This window comes from Delphinus delphis, chromosome 11 (assembly GCF_949987515.2).
Source record: "Delphinus delphis chromosome 11, mDelDel1.2, whole genome shotgun sequence".
In the NCBI taxonomy this organism is placed as follows: domain Eukaryota; kingdom Metazoa; phylum Chordata; class Mammalia; order Artiodactyla; family Delphinidae; genus Delphinus; species Delphinus delphis.
The window spans coordinates 56,750,231-56,775,750 of NC_082693.1; the positions used below are offsets into that span (position 1 = coordinate 56,750,231).

General features: G+C 38.7%; 1 protein-coding gene across 1 annotated transcript in view; it reads right to left on the reverse strand.

The window, feature by feature from the left end:
• TSPAN8 (tetraspanin 8) overlaps nt 1–25,520 on the reverse strand; it is a 232,306-nt gene that overhangs the window by 103,850 nt on the left and 102,936 nt on the right. The window contains exon 4 of the mRNA XM_060025243.1: nt 16,653–16,747. The gene's annotated coding sequence lies outside the window, so the exon portion shown is untranslated. The remainder of the gene's footprint in view (nt 1–16,652; nt 16,748–25,520) is intronic.

Sequence of the window (25,520 nt, forward strand, 5' to 3'; positions counted from 1 at the left end):
GGATTCTATCCCCTAAATATTTCTGGAATATGTTCACTGATACAATGCCCATCCAGGCCATCACTGGCCCTTATCTGTGTTATTCCACCAGGTCTGTGTCCAGGCTTGCTCTCCTTTAAGCCATTCTCCACACAGCAGCCACAATGATCTTTCTAAAATAGGTATTGTCATGTTTCTCTTCTACTGAACAACCATTAAATTACCTCCCATAGTCCTTGTAATAAAAGCCAAACTCCTTAACATGGCTTAAAACCCTCCAACTTTACCTTCTTCTGCCCTTTCCAGTCTCATCTGCTGGCTCCATTCTCCGAGTTCCACCTCTTTATCCAGCTACAATTCCTTGATCTCTCTGTTGAGTTAGACGGCCTGTAAAGAACAGCAATAGCTCCCTGTTACCTGATTCCCTAATCTAGCACATATCATATATTTTTGATAACTGCTTGTTTAATTTTCCATTATTCCTGATATGCTGTAGAAGCTACAAGATAGCACGGATTGCGTCTGCCTTTGTTTAAAATTGAATCCTCAAATTCCGGTAATGAGCCTAACAAAACCTAAGTGCTCAGTAGATGCTTATGGAGCATTAAGAATGAATAAGGCTACGGACACCAAGGGGGGAAAATGGCGGGGGAGGGGGGTGGTGATGAACTGGGAGATTGGGATTGACATATATACACTAATATGTATAAAATGGATAACTAATAAGAACCTGCTGTATAAAAAAATAAATTAAATAAAATTCAAAGAAAAAGAATGAATAAGGCAAAACACAAAGAAACAGAAAAGAAGGTACAACCAGTTGGGGGAAATATTTGATGACCGTATCATAGATCAAGAGTAATTTCTTTATTAGCTAAAGGCTCATACAAATAAGGAAAATGCTCAACGTATAAATGTGTAATAGTTCACGAAAGTGTAAATAGGGCTCAATAACAAACATATAGGCAACTATTTAACCACACTTCAGTGAAATATCCACTTTTCCATGCAAACTGACTTGGTGATTTTGTTTTCTAATATCAGCATCCTAGCAAGGGTGTGATGAAAGGAATAATCTCATACAATTTCTGTGGGAGGTATAAATTGATCCAAATGTTTTTGAAACAAAATAGTTAATGTGTAACTTTAATGAGTACACCCTTAGGAATTCATCCTAAACCATTATAAATATGAGAGATTTATAAAACTACACAAAGCAGCATTATTTTCAGCAGTAAAAAATTAGAAGCAAATTAAATATTCAATAAGATACACAATGTAAGACATGACGCATCCTCTATTTAGATTATTATATAATTTTGTGAGAATGATTAGGAAGCTTGAAAAATAGCTTATAAGTGAAAAAATAAGAAATATAAAATTTTAAGTACAGTATGATTAAGTACATAAAAACTATGTATAAGAAAAGGGCTGAAAATATTTCATTTAACTAGCAGTCATAATTATTCTGCTAATTCAGTGAAAAGAGAACTTGTGCCCTAATTAGCCTTAAATTTCCACTTTACTTTGTTCATGTGAGCTGGTCTACTAATTACATCTTTGTTAAAAAGAAATAAAAAATACTTTCCATTGGCTTTGCTTTTGCTATTTTGATGGGTGTCCTGGGAGGAATAAGAGAAAGAAATAGTCACAATGACTCGAAACCATGCCATGTATGCATGTTTCCTTTGTTTGCATGTTATCCTTATTATTCTTAGGAGGATAGTTACTCAAGTTCTTTTGAAATAGTATCATAAAAAGCATCAGATGTGTTCCTGACAAACCATTCTTATAATTCTTAAAGAAAGTATTTAACAGTTGAAAATGTCTGTATTGTTATACGGTATAAAATAGGTTATTGCTTATGCCCACGTAAATGGATACTACAGATTGATAGGGAAACTTAGCTACCAAATTACAAAACCATAGAAAAATCTCACAATGTATTCTCAAAGGGATTGTCCTTCAAAAAGGTATTGTGTAAAAGCAGATGTCAAGATGGGATTAGTTATGCAAAAGATTTAATGGAGGAAACATCTATGAGGGAAAATGATGAAGGGCTCCAGGGGAGGCTCAGAGAACTGTCAGACCATAATGCAAGTCTGACCCCTGTGAAGGAAAGAGGCAAGGATGTGGGGTTGGGTAAAAAGCATCTGAGACTGAGTGCAATTTGAAGGAAGTTCAGCGAGGTTGCTGGGAAGTCCTTGAGACAAAGTCTCCCACCAGAGGAGTCCTTTCTCTTCAAGAAATGGCCCTCTCTTAGTAATCCTACCATATTCAATCACAGACTTGAAGCAGCCCGTCGTAAGTGTGGCTTCCATGTGACAGCAGGGGGGATTTAGAGTGAGGCAGCTGGGACCATCTGTTAATTATGCCTTCTGCAGTAGGAGCTCTGAGAGGCTCTTTTTCATGGCTGCACAGGTAGTATTTAATTACACTCAAAATAGAGCATCTTATTTTATAACAGAGCATCTATTTCAGTGTTTGCTCAAAGTAGCCACCTAGTTATTTGGTGGCATTTTTTGATGTAAAATGACCATGAGTTTCTCATGACAACAGCCTGGGAGATAATTAGGAAAGCGTATATCTCTATTGTTTTGGTGGGGAAACTGAGGCATGGAGAAGCAAGAGGACTTACCAAAGTTAAAAATAAGTAACAAACCAGAACCCAAATCACTGTTATTTTAGGATAAGAAGGCTCCTTCTCTTTTATATTCATATATGTAGAAATTAATAAAAATCTCAGAATGTTAGCATAGATAACATGTAAATATCCAAGACCACATGGCTCTCTTGTTCACTGTTATATAAGAAAGCAGATTTCACAGTTAAGTACATTTATTTCAGAATGAAATCAAAGGGCTCAGTGTCTATTCATAAACTTTCCTGAGAGAAATGATTTTTCACCTATTATTTCATTTTCTGAGTCATCAAATAAGGGAGAAATATTAATATTTTCCTAAATAAGTCTTGAGAGTACATACTCAATTCTGAAATTCAACCAAAGGAAAAGAACCTAACATGTCCTTCTAGCCATTGGGCACAAAGAAATTAATTAAGGCCTTTAAAACAGCTCCTAGCTCCAAATATTCCGATCCACATAGAAAACAGGTTTCTCTTTTAATTCTATGCATGTAAAGACCCAAATTAACCTTAAAAATAAATGTTTTACTCTGCCCAACTGTTATGAGAATGGTCCCTTGTACTTTATTAAGCCAAATTTTGAAGTGAGCAAAATGAAGACGTTAGAAAGCTGAATTAAATCATTAATGCAAAATAGCTATATCTTTCTTTATGATGGTCTATTTGTCAAAAAGAATTTGTTTAGGCTCAAGGGGTACTTTATTGATGTGAGATGCTTATATCACTTCAAATCCCATAAACATCACGAAGAAAGAATTTTACTTTCCAAACATCAAGAACATATCTGTCCCAACATATGAGTCTCATCAGAACCAGCTCTAACCTTATCATCTCTATTGATGGCTGCTTTTAGTTCCAAATGTTAGGATTTAAATATTTCCCAGGATCTTCTGAATATTACGTAACAGGTTTCGGGGCAAGGAGGGGGATGTATGTTAAACTTACTAAAAACATCATTTCCAAGGCATCACTTGAATGACATCCAAGGTTTGTTTGTCTTGGATTTTTTTTCTTATCTTCAACAATCCACTAGTTTTATGAGGCAGCGAAATGGATTCAAAATGATGAGCGACATTAGTAATCTCCACTCAGGTACATTATTTTAAAAATAAAATTCATTGCCATAGATATTTTCTCTTTCCCCAGACTTTGAAAAATGAAATCCTCTGCTTAGTTAGAACAACAGTTACAGCAGTCCAAGTTTTAGGGACCATCATTGCCAGATTTTAAATTGAGCCTGAAACAGCCTACCTCAAAGACCTCTCTTGGGCAGCTTAGTAACTTTATCTTTTTCTACTCTAGCCATCTACATAGTTAAACAGAGCAAACTCACATCATTTATTTTGCACATTTGACTCCACTCCCTTGGGGCAAATTCATTCTCTGGATGAAATGGAACTGCAAAGGGTGTTAGTAACACTTGATCATTTAGAAGGAAATAGAACATACACTCCCTGGTCAATATACATTAGGTCATCGGTATTTTTGCATAATGATTTCATAAAAATATAACCATGTGCATGCCTGAAAATAAATTTAAGTTCCACTCAGTAAAAAAAAAAAAAAAAAAAGCATTCAAGGAAGTAATTCCAAAAGTTTAAAACAATGATTTGCCTGTTTCAAGTCAAAATTACTCAAATATATTCAAATTCCAAATCAACCAGGGGTAAAATAATCAGAGAATTTTGGAGCTTGAGAGACCTAAGAGGTTGTTTTAATTCAGGTACAGCTTTACATGTGTGTAATAGAGACCCAAATTAAAATTGGCTTAAACAGATGGAAGTTAATTTTTCTCTCATGTAACACTACTGAAGTAGCGAACTGCTAATACGGATACTCTGCTCTAGAGAGTCATCTGGGGACCCAGGATTCTTCCATAATGTTGTTCTGTCATTTTTAGTGTGATATCTTTGTCCACATGGTCCTAGATTGCTCATCACCAAATTCCTATTTCAGGCACAACCTGAATTTTGTACACATCACTCTGCTCCTATCCCATTGGCTAGAAATCAGTCACATGGCCATACCTAGATGCAAAGGATGCTGGGAGCTGTAGTGTTTATTCTTAACATTCACATGCTCAGCTAAAATTCAATTACTATGGAAGAAGGACAGAAGATATTTGAGAGGATGAGCTAAAAGTCTGTGCCCCAAGGCCATTTTAGATCCTAATATATAAAACAAATAAAAACTGAACTCTGCTTAAAGGTGGTGAGAGGTTGGACCCCTGTTCCCAGCCTCTTGATTCCTCATAAGGTTCCTTTCATGACTAAAGCTCTGTAAGACACATTTAGAAACCATTGCTCTAGACAAGGGGTGGAAAACTAAAATGTCTAAAAAGGTCAGGTGGGTAAAGTAAATAAATGTAGTGAGTTGAATGGATCCAGTGGCTGGCAATGGGACAGTCTAAAGAGAACATTCCCAATTAGATCAAAAGGTGTCTGATGCACTCAGTACCAGCATATTTTTGCTCCATAAAACGGTGGGTCCTGAGTTACCAGACCTTCCAATTTTTCAAGAGAAGCCAGAAATCTATGTTTTAGTGAAATGTCCTGCTTTTTTAATATCGGTTACTAGTTAACACATATTGTGATACTGCAAAGGCCAAAAGTACATCTGCAAGCCAGATTTACCCAAGGGCCACTCAGTACAATTTATAATCATCTAAACCAATCACGTCATTTTCTTGACAGGGAAACAGAGGCTTCGAGTGCTTAAGTAACTAGCCCACGGTCACGTAGCTAACCACACCTGGTCAGGTTTTTAGTCTTTGAATTTAGTACTCCTTACACTACACCATCATAAAATGCCACAGTGAAGTTCAGAATAAGCAAATAAGAAAAAAAATGTCTTTAAAAGTAACAATTCTATGCTACAATTTAGTGTTCGGCTTTGAAATAAAATATTTGACAGCAGATCAAATGTGTGTTCTATGTCCCGTTCCCTCTCAACCCCATAATTGAAAGTAAAATCTGTTCTGTTTTCTACCTTCCTGGCCTGGGTTTGCCAGATCCCTGGCTGCCTGATCAGGAACACATGAGGCCAAGAAGCGTCAAAGGATACCACTGGCATCCACCCAGTAGCCAATCTTTCCTTTCTCCAGCATGGCCCATTTAATTGCACATTCATATCATATCAGTGGCAGATTCATTGGAAAACACATTTTTTACTTTTATGTGTATTTTTTTTTCTGTATGCTGTAAAGTTATATGGCTAAAATAGTTTTGCCTGAAAATTTTAAATATATAGAAATGGATAACATTTACCTTCTAAATGCCTGAGTGGAACTAAATTGTTCATGTATTAGTTATATGGTACTTACATAAGCTGTTTTATGAATATTTCTATTCTTTGGAAGCTTCTTGCAGAAGAATCTTATACTAAAAGTGTGTGTCAAGCATGAAAAAGTCCCTCATACATCACTTCTACGTTATGGTGGGGTCTTCTGAGTCCAAAACTTAGATGAAAGGATGTGCTTATTTTCTGCTTTTATTCCTAGAACTTTTGTTTTGGTCAATCTTTCCAACACTTAAATTAGATTTTTTTTGGTGTAGTGAGTGTTATCCTAAATGTATAACAAGAGGAAAGTTTAGAAATATAAGTAGTCTATACCCAATAATAATTCAAAAATTATTTAGTTCTCAAATTTGAATTTTCTTTAATTTAAAATCATTAGGGCTCTTTTTTTACCTGAGGTTTTTGTGGTTTCTGTGATGCTAGCAGTTGGTAAAAGTAAGGTCTATAGGGGGCCAACCTCAGAAAGTAAGAGCTAAGGACTGGGTTTGGTTTCGCTGGGAAAATACATTATTTTTCCATTCCCTATTTCTAATGTCTTAAATCATCAGATTTTATTAATAGAATAAATAGAACCACATGGAGCAATTCCAACAACTATTAGAAAAACACAGACATAAATGTACAAACAAAACTACTCTATTCCCTGGTCACTTTCTGCAGTCTTTTTTTTTTTTTAATCTTCTATCTTTCTTTATTCTTCATTCTCTTTCTCTCTTCTATTTATTTGCATTAACTTCAACCTAAATATTAAAGCATTACATTTTCACTACATTTAGGGTAAAAGCTTATTTTCTTTTTTAAAAGTGGACTCTTTTGCTTCCTGTGCTAAAGAGAACAGCCTAGCTAATGTACAGGTGGCAGCTTTCATTACATTAAACGGGGAGCAAAGGTAGGAATGTGATAGATAAAATCCCAAGCAATGAGAGTCAGAGAGGAAAGCTTACGTAGCAATGAGGCGAGAGGGAAGATGATTCAAGAAGCACAGAGAACAGGCAAAAGCAGTTTTAAAGTGGTTCAGGGTGAATCACTTCATACACATGACACTGAATCAGTCATAAGTTAATGGGTTTAACTAAATCACTAATGATTGAACATTCATTAGTGAATGTTCTGGGTCTTTCCTTGCCTCAATGTCACTTACCCACCTTCTTCAATGACAAGGAGGATGTCTAAGGTAAGAAGTAAAGGAGATAAGAAGAACTTATCAACAAGTCCACAACTTGGCAAAGACTTTTCTGGTTTGATCTCACTTGTCTTACTGCAGTACTCTTCCCTTTTTAAGAATACAAAGAAACTGAGGTAGTTATATTCAGGAGAAGGAAGCAAAGGAAAAACTATTGAGAGTAGTTGCAAGGGCAGAGTTGGGCAAAGGAAACAAAAAGTAGAACAAAGACGGGAAGTAAGCAACAGTAGGGATTTTCTCTCTCTCTCTCTCTCTCTCTCCCCTATCCCCCTCTCTCCCTCCCTCTTTTTTTCCCTCCCTCCCTCCCTCCCTTCCTCTCATCTTCCATTTGCTTGATCTCTTCATCTCCTTTGAAGCTACCAAGCATCTCTCCTCCACTTAATAACCTAGATCCTTAGGCTGTTCTTTTTCGTTCTTCTGCTATTTTCACACTTTATTTATGACTGAGAGTGCTTTGGAACTAAGGAAGGGGGAGATGGATGGTTTTTCAAAACCATAACGTTTCATCTAAATTCCTACAATTCCTAACTGATCTCTCCGCCACCAAGCTGGCCTCTCACTAATCTGTCTGCCACACCTCTGCCAGAAAGTTCTTCCTAAAGTGCAAATAAATCACATTGTTACTACACTGGAAGCCTTTTGAAATAATTCCTGAAGGTGTAAAGAATGCTGTCACCTTAATCAACTGAGCACGAAGACCACCCCTTCACCTCCAACTATCCCCAAATACTTATTATTCCCCAAACGTGTCATGCAGGGTTTTGTGCTGGGTGTCTTTGCACACACAGATCCCTTTGCTTCTGGTTATTCCCTACCCATCCTTAAAAATTCACCTTGAGCAGTCCTTCAGCAGGAAGTTTTCCCTTACCCACATGATTTCATTTGCTCTGCATGTATCACAGCAAATTTTATATGGAATTATAAGTGGTAGATTTATTTGTCTGTCCCCTGCTCTACAAGACCCTAAGCAAGGAAGCAAAGTATTAGCAATAAGGGAGGCGTTTGGCAGTGGGAGGTGCTCTCACATAGCTCTGATCCCATCACATACAAGTGATAAGAGATGAGTCCAGCGGTCACACCATTTACCTTCCTGAATTTCATCATCAATTTCAGCATTCATCTAAAACTGAAAAAGCCTGGCTAACAGTAAACACTCCAAAACATGATAGGGACTTCCCTGGTGGCACAGTGGTTAATACTCCGTACTCCCAATGCAGGGGACTTGGGTTCAATTCCTGGTCAGGGAACTAGATCCCACATGCATACTGAAACTAAGAGTTTGCATGCCACAACTAAGGAGCCCGCCTGCCACAACTAAGACCCGGTGCAACCAAATAATTTTTAAAAATTACAAAATATGATGATAGTTTTGAATATCTGTATCTGTTTACATCTGTAGCTACAGCTACATGTAAATCTGTGTATCTGCCTAGGGTATTAGCAGAGTCCAAACCTTGTTGTCACTCTTCCTGCAGGCGTGTCTAAAGGCTGCTCCCTCATGTAGGCTGGATTCTTTTAGAAATGTGCTCTAGAAATCAGTGTTAGACAAATGTATCAAATGCTCTTAAGACTAACTATGTTCAATGGATACATAAAATGTTACAGATTTGAAAAAGACTCCAAGTCAAACTTTTAATTTTATTCAGCCAATACACACATTACTCTTTATTTATGACTGGAGTGACCATACATCCAAGTTTGCTTGGGATGGCCCCTGTTTATGCCTCTCATTCTGGCATAATTTTTAATAGTGCCTCATTTCACCCTCCACCGTATCCTGATTTGGACAGTTAATTATACGGCCTCTCTACTTGTGGCTCATGAACCTTCTGATTGATTACAGTGCTTTTTCTAATTGGCCAGTGCCCATGCCATACCAGTTGTTAAATATTTTTAGTATCAGATATGCTTATGAGGTAATTAAAGCGTAGAACAGTGACATGGTTTCTTCTCCTATAAGTCAAATTAAATACACATACATTAAGTCCCTAGAATAAGAAAAGTGAGAAGAAACACAAGACAGGAGAGCACCCAATTCACCCCCCAAGGACTGACCTAAAAAGGGAAGGAAACCTGAGCCATTCCGAGTCCCACTGGTGATGTTTTCCTCGGTTGCATTCCACCCTCTCCAACACCCCTCTCCCACCTAGACCTTCTCTCTTTCCTGTGTTTTTGGTTTTTGGTTTTTCAGTTTCAGTCACTGTTGAGAAGAAAAATTAGTTTCTTCCCTTTCTAATCCCATAAAAATTTAAGATGCTAACCTGGTCATGCCCAGTTGTCACAGACCATTTTCGTTCAAAAGTAGAAATTCTAGCTATTGTCCCTCTTTATATGAGCATCCTCCACTGATTTGCAGGTGACTTAGCTAGAAATGTCTTCTACTTGGCCATAGAATTTCTTCAAAGGGTACATTTCCTTGAAAGGCAGACTAGGGAAATTGAGTTCTGTAGTTAAGAAAGCACTATCCTTACCATATCCAGAAGGCTGACCTCATTAGACTAAAAAGATGATAAGAATCATACCATTCGATCATTTGGCAATGAGGAAAGATTTTCTATGGCAGAATTTCTAATGGAATTAATGCCAATTCAATTCATATGGAAAGAAAAGTTGTGCATACAGTCAGAGTAAGTGGTTCCCAAGAATAATATGTTGAAAGAGAGCATTTTAACCCTCACTAGAAAGTTGAAAGAGTTATGGGATCTAGAGCAGTGAGTAGCTATTGGTGCTTATTCCATGGTTTTCTACAGATAAAGATAGAAGTATAGTGGTTCAGGTTGGGGCTTAGCTAAGTAATTTTAGCAGTAATAAAGACTGTCCTTAAAGGCTTACACAGGTCTGTCCATTTATTTCCATCCATACAAAATACATTCTGATAAACACAGTAGGATCTGGGGGATGGGGGTCAAATAGTGTTGAACTAACCCAAGTTCAAAGAAGAATAAAAGCTGCCATATATTTAGCACTTACTACATGTACTGGCAAACCATGTAATTCGATCTCCACTCTGAAACTGAAGCCGAATCTACGTGTAAAACAACTGCTTTGTGGTATGCAAAGTTTGCTGTCAGACAAATGGCATACTAAGAAGCATGTAATGAAAAGTTTTTATTTTGCTTTCAAGTAAACAAAATGTCAGACACTGCTGTGATTACAGAAGTCTGTGAAACCAAATCATGTGTAATAATTTTTCACTATCATGCTTCCAAGTGAAGTAGTTAAGGGATTCCTTAAAAGAAGATTTCTTGGGCTTCCCTGGTGGCGCAGTGGTTGAGAGTCCGCCTGCCGATGCAGGGGATGCGGGTTCGTGCCCCGGTCCGGGAAGATCCCACGTGCCGTGGAGCGGCTGGGCCTGTGAGCCATGGCCGCTGAGCCTGCGCGTCCGGAGCCTGCGCATCCGGAGCCTGTGCTCCTCAACGGGAGAGGCCACAACAGTGAGAGGCCCGTGTACCGCAAAAACAAAAAAAAAGATTTCTCAGTAGTCCCAGTCAATAATGACAGTTTTAAATTTCAAAATGGAATCAACAATTGAATGAAAGAATTTTTGTTTATCTCTTTTTGTTATCTCCCAGTGCATCTGTCTCAAAATTACACTTTGGGATGTATCTCTTAGATCGGTGCTTCTTAAGGTGGCAGTATACAAACTCTTCGCTACCAGTCCATCATGAGATAAAGAGCTTACACCGGAAAATAAATCATCATACTGCTTCATTGATTGAGAACATCTTGCAACCCCCACAAAAAAATTAGTTGAATTGCACAGTGTGCTTAGTGAAGAAATTGGTCTATATTCTGGCGCTAGTTTCTGGCTTTATTGCCACTGCTAGCAAAGTCCAGGACTGACAGTAGCTTACACAACACAGCTCGAGTATCATGTTGTGAGATATAAAGTTTTGTGTCAGTTAGAAATTGTATTCAGCTGCTGATAAAAGAGCCAACTACAGAAACTTAAGTGAATTAAGAGATTCTTCTCTCACAGAAGAGATGTGACAGACTTTATGGGACACGCATGTCCACCACAAGCTGAGTTCTACCAGACCCACCAAAACATAAGGTTGGGTGGGCCCAGCAGCATCCCATAAGATGCAAATGGTACATTTGGGATCAGGTGTAAATAAGCTGCATAGAAGCTGCCCCAGACCCTCGTGGTATCTACCACCATCACACCAGTACCTCTCTCCCAGCTCATAGCTATGGCTCCGTGGGGAGTCCAGTATGATCAGCTAATGGAGGAGGGAAATGGCCAAGTTTGTTTCACAGCCTGATCAACTCCATATGTGAGTATAAGCCGAAAATAGACGGTTGCCGCTGTACGGCCCAATTCAGAGCAGCCCTGAAAGGAAGCGGGGAGGGAAATCCTTTCAATATGTAGGGCTTTAGGCAGTCCACCTGGTCATCCACTTTGTGTGGAAAGAGAAGGGTTTGAGTCAAGAATAAATATGGCTTAAAGAATAAATGGTAAGATTGAAGACACAAAGGTCTGGAAAGGCATATGTGGAGGCACCTGTGGGAGTGGGGAAATGTACTGCGTTTCATCCATCAGAGAACACCTATGGCAGAGAAGACAATAAACAAGAAGTAGATAGAATGACTGCCAGTGGCCATCAGCAGCCTCTGTCCCGTCTTGGCACAATGTGGACATGAACAGGACAGCCATGGTGATTCAGACGGGGGCATGCGCCTAACGGCATGGGCTCCCACTCTCCAGAGCTGATTTCAATTTTGCTTCTGCTGAACGTCCAAACCTGCCAGCAACAGAGACAAATTCTGAGCAGCCAATAAGGCACCAGCTCTCCAGACCAACTTGGTGTCAAGTTGATTACACTAGACTCTTTTCATCCTGGAAAATGCAGTAATTTATCTAGACTGAAATCCACACAGATTCCTAATATGGGTTTGCCTTTCTTGCCTGCACTGTTCTCCACAGGCTTACAGAATCTGTGACCTACTGACTTGGGATCCCACATAACATTGAAGGGGACAAAATGACACACTTAAAGGGAAGGAAGTTAGACAGGAAGCACATGATCATGGGGTCTTTTCTCTAAATACAAAGATGCTTAAACTCTCTACTCCCCACCGGACCTATACACATTGGGGTCTCAAATAAGACTTGACACATTCTCTATGAATACTCTAATTTTCGAAAGCCTTTTCTCTGACAATTTGGGCCTCAGCCAGAGCACTTTCCCCAGTGCTCTACTCTGCTTTCATTGTTCTCTTCTGAACATGGTTATGGTGTCCGTTTTCATTATTCCTCTCTTCTTTTCCTATCATATCTTACTCTCATACAATCTTGCCCTTACTCTATATAATACAGTTCTTGGAATTTATGTCCCAACATAATGTTGCCAGCAGTGTTGAATTATAGCAATGTCCTTTTGGTTCTTCTAACAGCTGAAAATAAAATTGAAAAGTAAAAGCCTGTTAAGCAGATAGTACCTTCTAACAGGTTAGTGGTCACAAAATAAGAATCAGGTTGATGCGTCACACAGGGAAATTTTTTCCTATGTCTTCTGTTCTCCAATCCCTCTGAATAATTGTTTAATTAATAAAAATATTTTCTTTTTCCCTTAAGAGATCTTTTCTCTGCTTCTACAAAATACAGGCAGGATCAAATTTGGTTACCTCTAATTTTTTTCATCTTCTCTTTATCTTATGTTTTCTATTCAAATATGTTAAAAGCCTAGAAAAAATACGTTCCTCCTCAAATCAAGATTTTTTTATCTCTTCATTAAATGCAACTTTCCCTGTCTGACTTGACATGTACACATTACTATATTTAAAATAGATAACCAACAAGGACCTACTGTATAGCCCAGGGAACTCTACTCAATATTCTGTAATAACCTAAATGGGAAAACAATTTGAAAAAGAATGGATACAAGTATATGTATATAACTGAATCATTTTGCTGTACACCTGAAACTAACACAACATTCTTAGTCAACTATGCTCCGATACAAAATTTAAAAAAATTTTTTAAATGCAACTTTCCCAATATTCTAACCATGTGAGCAAAAGTCAACCAACTCCTCAAAATTCACACGTTCATTTATAAGGCAGGTTCAACAGTGGTTTCATTTATCAACGTGAACTTCTCTCTGCTCCCAGAAAAAAAATTTGTACATCTGGCTTTTTCTAGCCCCCATTTCTATGCCTCCTATTCATATTTCCATTGTCATCTTCTATTTTATTCATCCAGCTTAAAACATCACAGTGCCTTTTTACCCACGCAACATTGTCTTCTCATTTCTGTAATATGCAATTTTTCTCTTTTAATAAAATCTTGGTCTGCTTAGCTGTATTCCTGGAACATCAAGCCAGAAGTTCTTGTTATTTTTTTCCAGTTATTTCTTCCAAAATATATCACACATTACTTTACTCTTGAAGCTTACATCACCTTCTTTTATCCCTAGCAAGGAATGACTACAAATATGCCTCCTGGAGTAAATCTTAGTTATTTGATAATCAAAATTCCCATAACATAATCTCCAGGCAGCCCATACTGATTTATCTTTTGAATCTTTTTCTGACAATAAAACATTACTGAAACAATTCAGTAATGCCTGTGTTTTCATGGCTTCAAATAGGTTTCCCTTTCCCATTTGGGCTTCCCCTTTCTTTACGTAGATCTCAGGAGGAATAGGAGGGATCTGAAAGAAAATAAACCCTTAAGTCCCAATAACAGATGAGCCTTAAATAGTCCAGCAATAAACCGGCTATTTTTTAAAAGACCACACATTCACAGATAAAGCATTAAGCATTTGAAAAATACTAGGCTTCTGGAGTGTAAAATATGTGTGAAATTAGCATCCAGCTAAATTGGACAGATAAAGCCTTAGTAAAAGGTGGAAAGACTATAACAAAACTAAAACTTCGAAAAAAATCTTCCATAATTCATCAATTTCGACATATTGACTTTTTGGAAATTTATTTTTAGTGAATTGTCCTGAGAAATTGTTTGGAGAAATGTCTAGCCTCAGTTGCTTACACATGCTGCTTCTATCGAGGTTCCAGGTTTGCGTATGGGCAACACAGCTGGTTTCTGATCCAAGACCTTAGTCTACACCTTAATGCTACCCTACCTGGTGTTGCTTTTTCTTGTGTCTTTCTCTCAAGATTTTAAGTTCTATGAAGGTTGGGAATATACATCACATCTCATGCCTCTTTATGTTCCTAGTACCTTGCACACATATATTTGGTAGCCAGCATGTTAGCTATGAGGTGAGACCAGGGCACCAATCCAATTACCCCACCTTTGAAGGGGTGGTTAGGGGAACCCTCAAAAGATATTCCCTCCTAACGGTGGTTCAAAAGTTTCATCTTTCTATACGAAAGATATATTATTATTACAACTAAATTGAGAGTATTCTGGAGGAGAATAAAGTTTTCCTGCCCTATTCTAACCCCATCTAACTTGACTAAAGTCTGTTCCTTTTCTTAAGTGGAAATTGGGAAAAGGAACCATATGTTATCCTACCAATTACTGTATAATTTTCATATAATAAACTTTGAATTGCAAGAGATTTCTGTTATTGAGACTTCCTTTTAGTAGGAATTTGAATTATTTTAATAACCTGTTATTTCTATTTCACAATGATGCAAAGCCTAACCAGAAAGCAGAGCTTCTCAAGCTATGAATCTGGGCTTCTGACTATTTTATTATATTAGACATGCCTCCACCATTCCCCCAGATATTATAACCGCTGTCTGACCTGCCTTCACCTCTGACCCTCAGGGAGAAAGGTCTACCCATATCTGCTCGTGAGACTCCTCTCTTATATTTCAGATGTCCTGAGCTATCCTGTAATTACCTCCTGGATGTCTCCTTGATTCTCAGCTAGGGAAGTCTCTCGTCTGGTCCAGCTTGGTGCTGAAACTCATTTATTAGGTTGTTATTAAAGCCTAAATTTACCCTCTTGTGAAATCTGATTAATGCCCATTATTCTAAGGTATATCTTGTTTATATGCTACCATAGCATTTTTCATATTATATTTTAACTATACTCACATCTGACGTCTTCACTATTTTCTGAACATTCTTTTTTCCCCTTATCCTCAAACAGACAGTTCTGTCTCTCATAATATACGCTTTCATACTAGGAAGAGCCACCTTTTCTGCACATGAAATGACTAGATTCCCAAATCTCCTAGAATATAGTCTAATCAAATCCAAAACTTCTAGAACATAAGCTCCATGAGAGCAGAGAGCTTCTCTCTGTTCATCACCGTAGCCTGCTTTACCGAACACAGCCTGGCAATGGTCAGATCTAGTCTCAACAATGTTTGTGGTACAAAACAGTACTTGGTTAATATGCAACATTATGAAGGGAACCGCGTTATATCAGTTTCTTTAGATACTTGTCAATCATAAAGACTCCCATAATCCTTTCATACCCTAGAGACAGAACATTGTCTAGGATTTAAAATTTTTCCCTCACTGATATTCTACATTCTTGTGGTTTCACAAGAACACTCTTATTTCAATACTCAAATAATTGTCATTTTTTAAAGCTTTACAGGTTCTGGGTTTTCTGCTTATAAAGTGACTGCCATGTCCACCTAGAAACTCAAGCAGCTGATATGATCTTGGCTACAAAGAGCAGTCCTTCAGGATGACTTGAAGAGGCAGGCCACCCCACCCCTAGATGCCTCCTGTGTGCTCCAAGCAGTTCAGACTGTTTCCTGACATGGAATGGCCAGGAACCCTACTCTGCATGGGCCCCGGAGCTCTGCAGGAAAGAATTGAAACCTGACCAGCAATTGGAGTTTGGACATGTGCCCATTATATGGTACAAGGGTTCCCTGAAAGAAACCAGACTGAAGGAAGAGAAAGTCCAGCTGAAAACAAAAACAAAAACAGAAATTGCCCAAATGGAGACAACAGCCTGACCAAGTGGGCAGACTGAACTTCAGGGAAGATGGGTTCCAGGGACTGTGTTCGATCTGGGTCCATGCCTGGGTCTGAGCCTAGCGGGAGGGGAGCAGAGTGCCTAAAGGTTAGCAGCAAATGGGCAATGAGTGCGGCAGCAGATCAGTGACTCACTGAAACAAAAGGTTCGTGGAACAGCAATGCAAAAGCAGAGGGCATCAGATGGAGAGGCCACAGCTCTTATTATGTGTGAGGCCCTGTCAGACTTCTTGGGAAAAACTCAATGAGGTGAGAAAGACTGGATTTCCTACCAAACAAGGCTCAGACCATTGTTCCCACCCCCTACCTCCAGCTAGAGGAACGAAACGTGGCATGAGTAAGAAGCATTAAGCCGAAAGGAAAGGAAAAAAACTTTTCAAAGTTTAAGTCATGTCACCAGTTCAGCTCCTAGCAGCTTTTTCGACAAAAATGTACATTCGTGTAGAAAGGAAAACAAAGCATATTTGAAAGTCTCTTGTGTCATAACACCTTGCGAAGGAAGATGAATGGATGCAGATGGTCTAGACCAGATGGAAATAGAAGTGTGGCACCAGGAAGGTGCGCTCACCATCAGACTCATTCAGCATGCGTGTGTTAAAGGGAAATACCACTGAAAGGAGCGGTGTAGCAACTCACCAGCACCTTGGCAAGAGCTGGAGTATCCAGGTTCCGAGTCGGCAGAGCGTGCAGGGGCCAGGGTGCACAATGCCCGGAGTGAGGGCACGAGGAACCTGAAATAACAAAAACAACTTACGACTGGCTGGGTATGTTCTGTGTTCTCTGTAAGTTCTCATATATTCATTTAGTCCTCAAGACAGCCCTATAAGGTAGGGACTATTCTTACACCTCCATTTTACAGATCAGGGAATTGAAGCACAGAAAGGCTGAGTAACTTGCCCAAAGTCACACAGAGGTAACAAGTAGCACAGTTGAGATTCACACCCAGACCGTCTGGTTTCTTACCCTAATGCTCCCAAGTGCTCCTCAGACAATAGTTCTCCAGCACTTACTCTGTGCCTCATTCCCTTCCAAGCACTTTGCACAGGTTAACACATTTGAGGTTGCAAGTCACGATAAAGACAGTGGAAGATAAAATTTACCTAGGGCTTCCCCTGACATGGAGTAACTTAAAAAAAGAAAATTACTGGGATTCACTAATCTTCACTACTGCAGAATGCAACCTGAGAAGGAAATGAACTAATATTAAGAAAATACAAAGGCATAGCTATAGTAAATATTCTGAATTTTAAAATCATAGGATTCTAATGTTGAAAACAGAAAGTGAAGTTGTGTCATTAAGTCATAGAATACTGTAGAACAATGAAAGTGAATGAAAAAGAGTGCTAAATGTATCACCCTGAGGAGATCCCCAAAAATAAAAATATTGAGTGAAAAAATCAAGTTGCAGAATGATACATGCAGTGTGATATCATTTCTATAGTTTTCTAACAGCTTTATTGAGGTACAATTGCTATATAAAAAGCTGCACGTGGGAGTTCCCTGGTTGCCTAGTGGTTAAGATTCCGGGCTTTGACTGCTGCAGCCTGGGGTTCAATCCCTGGTGGGGAAACTGAGATCCCACAAGCCACGTGGCAAGGCCAAAAAAAAAAAAAGCTGCACATATTTAATGTGTATATTTTAATGAGTTTGGACATATGCACACACCTGTGAAACCATCACCACATCAAAGTAATAGATATGTCCCCACTTCCAAAAGTTTCCATCTGCCTTCCTTCCTTCCTTTTGTGGTAAGAAAGAACACAACACAAAATCTACCCTCTTAACAAATATTTAAGTGCACAATACCATCTTGTTAACTGTAGGTACTATGCTGTACAGGAGATCTCTAGAACTTATTCATCCTGCATAACTGAGACTATAAACCAATTCAACAATAATTCTATAAATTTTGGGGTAGGTAAAAATATATGGTAACGGGCTTCCCTGGTGGCACAGTGGTTGAGAATCTGCCTGCCAGTGCAGGGGACACGGGTTCGAGCCCTGGCTGGGAGGATCCCACATGCCGTGGAGCAACTAGGCCTGTGAGCCACAACTACTGAGCCTGCACGTATGGAGCTTGTGCTCCGCAACAAGAGAGGCCGCGACAGTGAGAGGCCCGCGCACCGCGATGAAGAGTGGCCCCAGCTTGCCACAACTAGAGAAAGCCCTTGCACAGAAACGAAGACCCAACACGGTCAAAAATAAATAAATAAATAAAATTTTAAAACATTAAAAAATATATATATGGCAACATTTCTAGACATGAATGAAAATGATAACCACACGATTCCAGATGCTGGTTACCTCTGTGGAGGTGGAAGGGAAAGTGAATGAGGAGAATACCCAAGGGGCTTCCATCTGTTTTTCTTAATGTGTTATTTATTAGGCTGGATGATAGGTATATGACTGTGCTCTCTATATAAACCTTCTTATATAGGTCTGAAATAATTCTTAAAATGAAAATATCATTAAGTAGCCTCAGAATAGGTGGCAAGGCTATAGAGAGAGATATTTCCATTCATATAAATACCCTATGTCTCTCTTTTCATGTATGTCTTTTAGAAATCCTTTCCTTCAGTGGACCAAAAGAGAAATCTTTTGAAAGAAAGCTACAGTTGTATATAATCTTCCATTCCACTCACCATATTTCTGAACCCTGCTCTGTGACTTGGGAGTCTGACCTGGACCAATGGCATCAACAGGATTTCCCCATCCTCTGGGTTCTGGCTGGGCTCAGTCAATGGTGAGCACCCAAGAAATCAAATGGAAGGGGTAAATTTAGGTCAAAATATTTATTCCTTTGCCTCCCTTCTGCTAGGCTGCCTTGAATTGGCCTGCCCATCCACCAAAGTTCATTGGTCTGCTCAACACAACTCAGGATAATTCTCTCTCCTTTGTGGTTCTTTCTAATTCCAATAACTGCTCTCTGCTTCATCTCTTTGTGCCTATGAGTGGTAAGAATTGAGCTGATATTAGCCCTTAGTCCCTGTGCTATCCCTTGTAAATAGTTCATTTTTTAAATAAACTCTCCTTGAGTTGTCCTTTATAGAAATCATTAGTTTTATTCTCCTACCCTTATTTATACCTTAACTAGTTTTCCACTCCTCAAAAACAATGAGAATCTAACTTATCTTTATATGTTCGTGCAACATTTATTTAACAAGTATTTAGAATATGCTAATAGGGTTCCTAAGGATACATAATTTTTAAAAATTGTTATTATCATTAGGCCACAGGTAATCTTCAAAGATGCCATAATAAATTAGGAAGACAAAGTCACAATCAACTAATACTTATTTATATTATCATATTATTATATATTATATTATCCTTAAATTCTATATCACAGTATATGCAAAATGATATGAAACTATAGAGAAGGGAGCACTAAATTTGAACCTTTTATTAAAGTCTTCTTGAGAAGTGCTCCTTAAAATAAGTCAATACACTGCTTCCTTCATCAGGAAAGCCTTATTACAGTAACTAGTGAATTAATTCTGTATGCTTAATGATGTACTTGATTTGCCGTCTGATGTAAGTGTCTTACCTTCTAATGGACACATAATAGTTGGTAGCCCAGGAATGGACCACTTATTTCATAAAATACAATAAAATCAAAAGTGAGACAAATGTCTGCCTTAAAAGTTTATCAATAACTTCTTATATACACACATTTACAAACTGGTTGACAATCGTTTTATACAATAATTCTAATGAGCTCCTATAATAAGACATGTGGCCACAAAAGGTAGAAATTAATATGGCTCTTAATAGTCATTTTTCTCCAAACATTATCGCCCTTCAGATAAGGGGAAAAAAGAACTCCACATTTGTGCAGTATAAAAGATTTTACCAATTGCTGGAAGTTCAATCCAAGAATGTAGTGACAGGAGAGGGGCACTGGCACACACACAGGAACAGCACGAGAAGACTGTGATTCTTTTCACTTTAGCTTTATAGTCACTTGCTTTGGCATGCGTGTAGTTGTACCATAAATATCTCCATTGCCATAAAAATTTGACACCATCCTGTCTGGGTACCATCACCTTAAGGGAAATAAGCTCTAGTTTCTGGACTAGAGAAAAACTTTCATAAACTGTATCAGTCAGTGTCCAGTCAGGATAAGAGAAACCACTCTGTGCATTTCAAACAGAGAGAATTTAATACAGGAAACCAGTCACAAAAATGCTGGAAGAGCTCCATGAGCCAGAAGAGAGAAGTTCACTCCAAAATCAGTAACCGCAGGGAGCCACTAGGACCAGAGGAGTGAAAGAGGAAATGGTATTACCAGAACCCAGAGTGTGGGCATCTCAGGCTGCCAAGAACCCCTACTAGCGATGCTCCACTGGGGCTCCTGGTGCCAGTGCCTCTTCAAACCCCCACCGTAGCTGCCATTGGAGCAAGAATTCAGAGCCCACGCTGTCTAGTGACGTCTATCTACTGCCAGACGCAGCTGCCAGATGCCAGGAGGAAGAACATGGCTCCTGCCCTCTTCCCAACTCCTAATCACTTGCCAGTGTCTACCATTAGCAGAAGTTAATAGGAAGGCAACTGGCCAGGGAATCCAGGGAAAGTGGTGTGCAGGCTTTCGGCCCCCAAAATGGAGAGGAGGATAGAGAAGGGCAGGGGTGGAACTGAGAGGTCAGATACTCTCAGCAACTAACTAAAGCATATTTTACATTTTCAAGAGGAGTTCAATTGCCTTCTCAGAAATGAAGAAAAGGAGCAACTAGTTCAAGACTATTGTCAATTTTTTAGGCTTTTTCTCCCAGAAATATATTTTCCGACTTTACTGAGACATAATGGACACAAAGCATTGTGTAAGTTTAAGGTGTACAACATGTTCATTGGATACATTTATAAATTGCAACATAAATTACACTTATAAATTTACAAGTTACCACCATGGTATTAACTATCACCTCCATTCTATCACATACCTCTTTTTTTTTTTTTTTGGTGAGAACATCTAAGATCTACTGTCTTAGCAACATTCGTACAGTATTATTAGCTATAATCACTATCCTGTATATTAGATCCCCAAGCTTGTTAAGCTTATAGCTGGAAGTCTGTATCCTTTAACCAAATATCTCCCCATTTTCCCCACCCCATAACCCCTGATAACCAGCACTCTACTCTCTGTTTCCAGGACTTTGTTTTTTTTGAATTCCACACATAAATGAGATCATACAGTATTTGTCTTTCTCTGTCTGACTTATTCTACTTTGCATAATGCCCTCAAAGTCCATCCATGTTGTCACAAGTGGCAGGATTTCCTTCTTATGGTTGAATAATTCCATTGTGCATGCGTGTGCATGTGTCTGTATGTATCACATTATCTTGATTTGTTCCATCTGCTGACAGACACTTAGGTTGTTTCTATATCTTGGCTATCATGAGTAACACTGCAATGAACATGGGAGTACAGATATCTCTACGAGATCCTGATTTCAATTTCGTTGGAGATATACACAGAAGTGGGATTGCTGGAACATATGGTAGGTCTGTTTTTAATCTTTCGAGGAACATCCATACTATTTTTCGTAGTGGCTATATCAATTTAGATCCCCAAGAACAGTACAAAAGTGTTCCCTTTTCTCTACACCCTCACCAACACTTGTTATCTCTTATCTTTTTGATGACAGAAATTCTAACTGGTGTGAGGTGATATCTCATTGCAGTTTTGATTTGCATTTCTCTGATGATTAGTGATGTTGAGCAATTTTTAATTACCAGTTAACATATGGTTTAGCTGAGAACTAGATTTTCTACTTTCCTCTACCTTCCACCTAATCATGGAACTAAAAAATATCAATATATGTGTATTTATCCACATATTCTCTTTTATCCAAGACTAAATCAGGGCCAGAGATAGTGTAATTTATTATCCTACTTATTACCCTGAATTCTCAAGGCCAGGCCAGAAAGTTGATGTATAGTGTCAAAATTTTTACTCTTACAAATAAATATTGCTTAAGTAATTATATGAACAACAAAGTATAAATATTTAAGAATGCTAAAGAAAATTTCCTCCAACTACGTAAATCATTAAAATAAGGTATTTCCAAATTTTAAAATCTTAGCTTTAGTAGAGACTTTTACAAATTTCTAACATTATTATTAAATGGCAGAAACTTTTTGAGACCTCTTGTTGACACTTTAATTTTTTTTATTTTTTTTTTTTTGCAGTACGCGGGCCTCTCACTGTTGTGGCCTCTCCCGTTGTGGAGCACAGGCTCCGGACACACAGGCTCAGCAGCCATGGCTCACGGGCCCAGCCGCTCCGCGGCACGTGGGATCTTCCCGGTCCGGGGCACGAACCTGTGTCCCCTGCATCGGCAGGCGGACTCTCAACCACTGCGCCACCAGGGAAACCCCTGACACTTTAATTTTTTATTCAAGGGTGTTTTCATCAAGTCTGAACTGACATATGGCATTTTCTTCCTAAATAATTTTGGAAATTACATATGTTTTATTTTCTCTTTTACTTGTAGTAAAGGCCTAAACTAGCCATAATGAGGGGTAATTAAGGAGTACCTCTTCAAAGACTTAGTCCCTTGCATTGACTGCAGCCACAAAGTTGAAAAAGATAAAGATAAGGACTGAGAATTGTTAGATTTGGAAACAGATAGCCATTGGTGACCTGCCCAGTTTCAGTGGAATAGCAGATTGTGACAGTGAGAATGTAAATTCTGAGGTCAGGCTACCAGAGTTTGAAATGTCTTCAATTTTGTACAAGTTACTTGTTTCTCTGTGTCTCATTTTCCTTATGTAAAGAGATAATACTACCTAACTCAGGGTACATTAAATACAATAATACATTTAAAGTTCTTAGCACAAAATATGGCAAATAGTAAGCAGTCATTTAATGTTTACTGTCATCAGTATTAATGCAGTGGGTTACCGAATAGTCATACACTGCTGTTGGAAGTCCCAAAATAGTAACACTCAGTGGAGGTCAATTTGGCATTCACTTGTTAACTTAGTAATCCTGAGTCTGGGAATCTGTCCAACAGATAAACCTGCTCACACACAGCATGGTGTGTACAATATTGGTAATTGCCTCATTGTTTGAAAAAGATAAAGATTAAAAAAAACACAGGGGATTAATTATATGCACCAGCCTATATCACCAAAGGAATACTAAGTTACTTACAAAAAACCTGAGGAGGTCTTCAGTGTTCTGAAATAGACAATCTCCAAGATATATGATGAAGTGTAAAAAGCAAGAGGCAAACAGCCATGTATCATATGCTTCCTTTTTGTTTAATAAAAGAGAAAAGGAAAACAAAAAAAGAATCATTCTTCAAGGGGTTTGTTATCCCATCATGGAAGTCATTCGATGATAGAATAAATTCTCCCATACCAGTGTTTAGAGGGATTAAACTATAGTGACATAGGCATCTGCCTGAGACAACAGTTAATTATTCCCACCATGAACACAGCTTTCTTCTACCGGTCTCCTGTTACTCCATCAATCTTACTTCCTTCCAGGTCTCCCTTCCCTTTCCATCCTTTCCTTTTCTGTTCTCTTATTTTCCTGCTTTTTCCTTTGCCCCCCCTTGTTCTCTTATTTTCCTGTTCTCTTATTTTCCTGCTTTTCTTATTTTCTCTTATTTTCCTGTTCTCTTATTTTCTGTTCTCTTATTTTCCTGCTTTTTCCTTTGCCCCCCCTTGTTCCTCGTACCCACAGGCATTCCCAAGCCACACAGGCAGCACGCAGGACCAGATACCTAATTATCTGTACCTGAGCATCTCATCCTGTAAATATCACAACAACAAAACCCTGGTTTTAACTTTCCACATTTAATACTTTCACATCAAATCTCTAAACAACTCTTCAGCATTTTCATCTTAAAAGCCAAAACCTGGAAGATCATCTGGCCAACAGCAACACCATCTAGTTCAACATCATTTGAAGTTCAAGAACTGTGTTATAATTTTAGCTCCATTTCTTATCACCTCCAATTAGCTGAAAACTCACTAGGGAGATTAAGGGCCACAGGAAAAGGTGTTATTTGCACGTTATGCTCATTTCTATGCTGAACAGACTTCTCTGTTTCCAAAGTTGGTAGAGGAACTAGTTTCAAAGAACAGGTTTTACAGACGAAACGTAACAAATCTTGAAAGAAAAGCCACATTGCCCCTTATCATTTGCCAAAACCTGTTAGTACACCCAGGGAATAATACAAGGCACAGACAATACCAGTACCCAACAGCATTTTTCTTAGCCCAGGTCCAGATAGACATTTACCAGAAACAATATTTGCTCATCTCTATCTTATCAATTCAATTTTTCATGCTCTTTTTCTAGGGGATTATAGAAAGAATTATATTCAAATTAATGGGGAGACAGTCAAAGGTAGTGTCTGATAATATAGGTTTTGAAATCAGACTTACTGGCTGCATGATTATATGAAAGCTACATAACTTCCTTGAGTATCAGTTTCATCTCAAAATGGTGTTGAAAATGATTTTCATATCCATAGGGTTGTTGTGAAGATTATATGAAAAATGGGTCAAGTACTTGGCACAGAACCTGAGACATAGTGGACACATAAAATTAGCTATTAATACTATTACTACTTTTTACAACCCAGATTGGTGACTATGTCCTTATCACTGGTGATCTGCAATATGTACAATATTTACATGGTCCACCAAAACTCATCTCTAGGGTAGAACTGTATGCCCTGATGACTCAAAAGTGCTCATTTTACCACGGCTTACATAAGAATAGGTATCTTATTCTGTGTGCTCATCGGATGGCAAATGACTGCTAGAACCATCCAGGAAACAGAGCAGCCCTCCTCTCAAAATAAGTTTTTTTAAAAATATCAAACTTATAATATACAATTCTCATTTTAAAAAATACAATCGGGCTTCCCTGATGGCGCAGTGGTTGAGAGTCTGCCTGCCGATGCAGGGGACACGGGTTTGTGCCCCGGTCCGGGAGGATCCCGCATGCCGTGGAGCGGCTGGGCCCGTGAGCCATGGCCGCTGAGCCTGCGCGTCCGGAGCCTGTGCGCCACAACGGGAGAGGCCACAGCTGTGAGAGGCCCGCTTACCGCAAAAAATACAATCATCCCTGATGTCATCATTAAGTCTTGTTCCTCACTGTCAGACTAGCTCTTCTGTTAATATTTAAATGATAACATTGTAACAATTTTTAAAAAGAGCAAAACAAAATAGTGGGGGGGGAGGGGAAGCAAAGCCAAAGAGGACTAAAGAGCAAGAGAATGAGAACAAGAGCGTAAATCAATTTAAAATGTCAAAACTGGGAAATAAAAGGAAAAGCAGCTCTGCTGAATATAGTCCAGACCTGTAAGAGCATTATAGGAAGGAGGAAAAAGATAAACCCCTCAATCAAGCCCCAATCATGCTCTAGCCCTGGCCAGATGCTATGGTCCAGGATGTGTTTACAAGAAATGTACAAGTCTGCGTTAGTTCCTAATTAGGTTAGGATGGCTGCCAAAGAAAGTAGTAGTGTTTTTAAATGTAAGG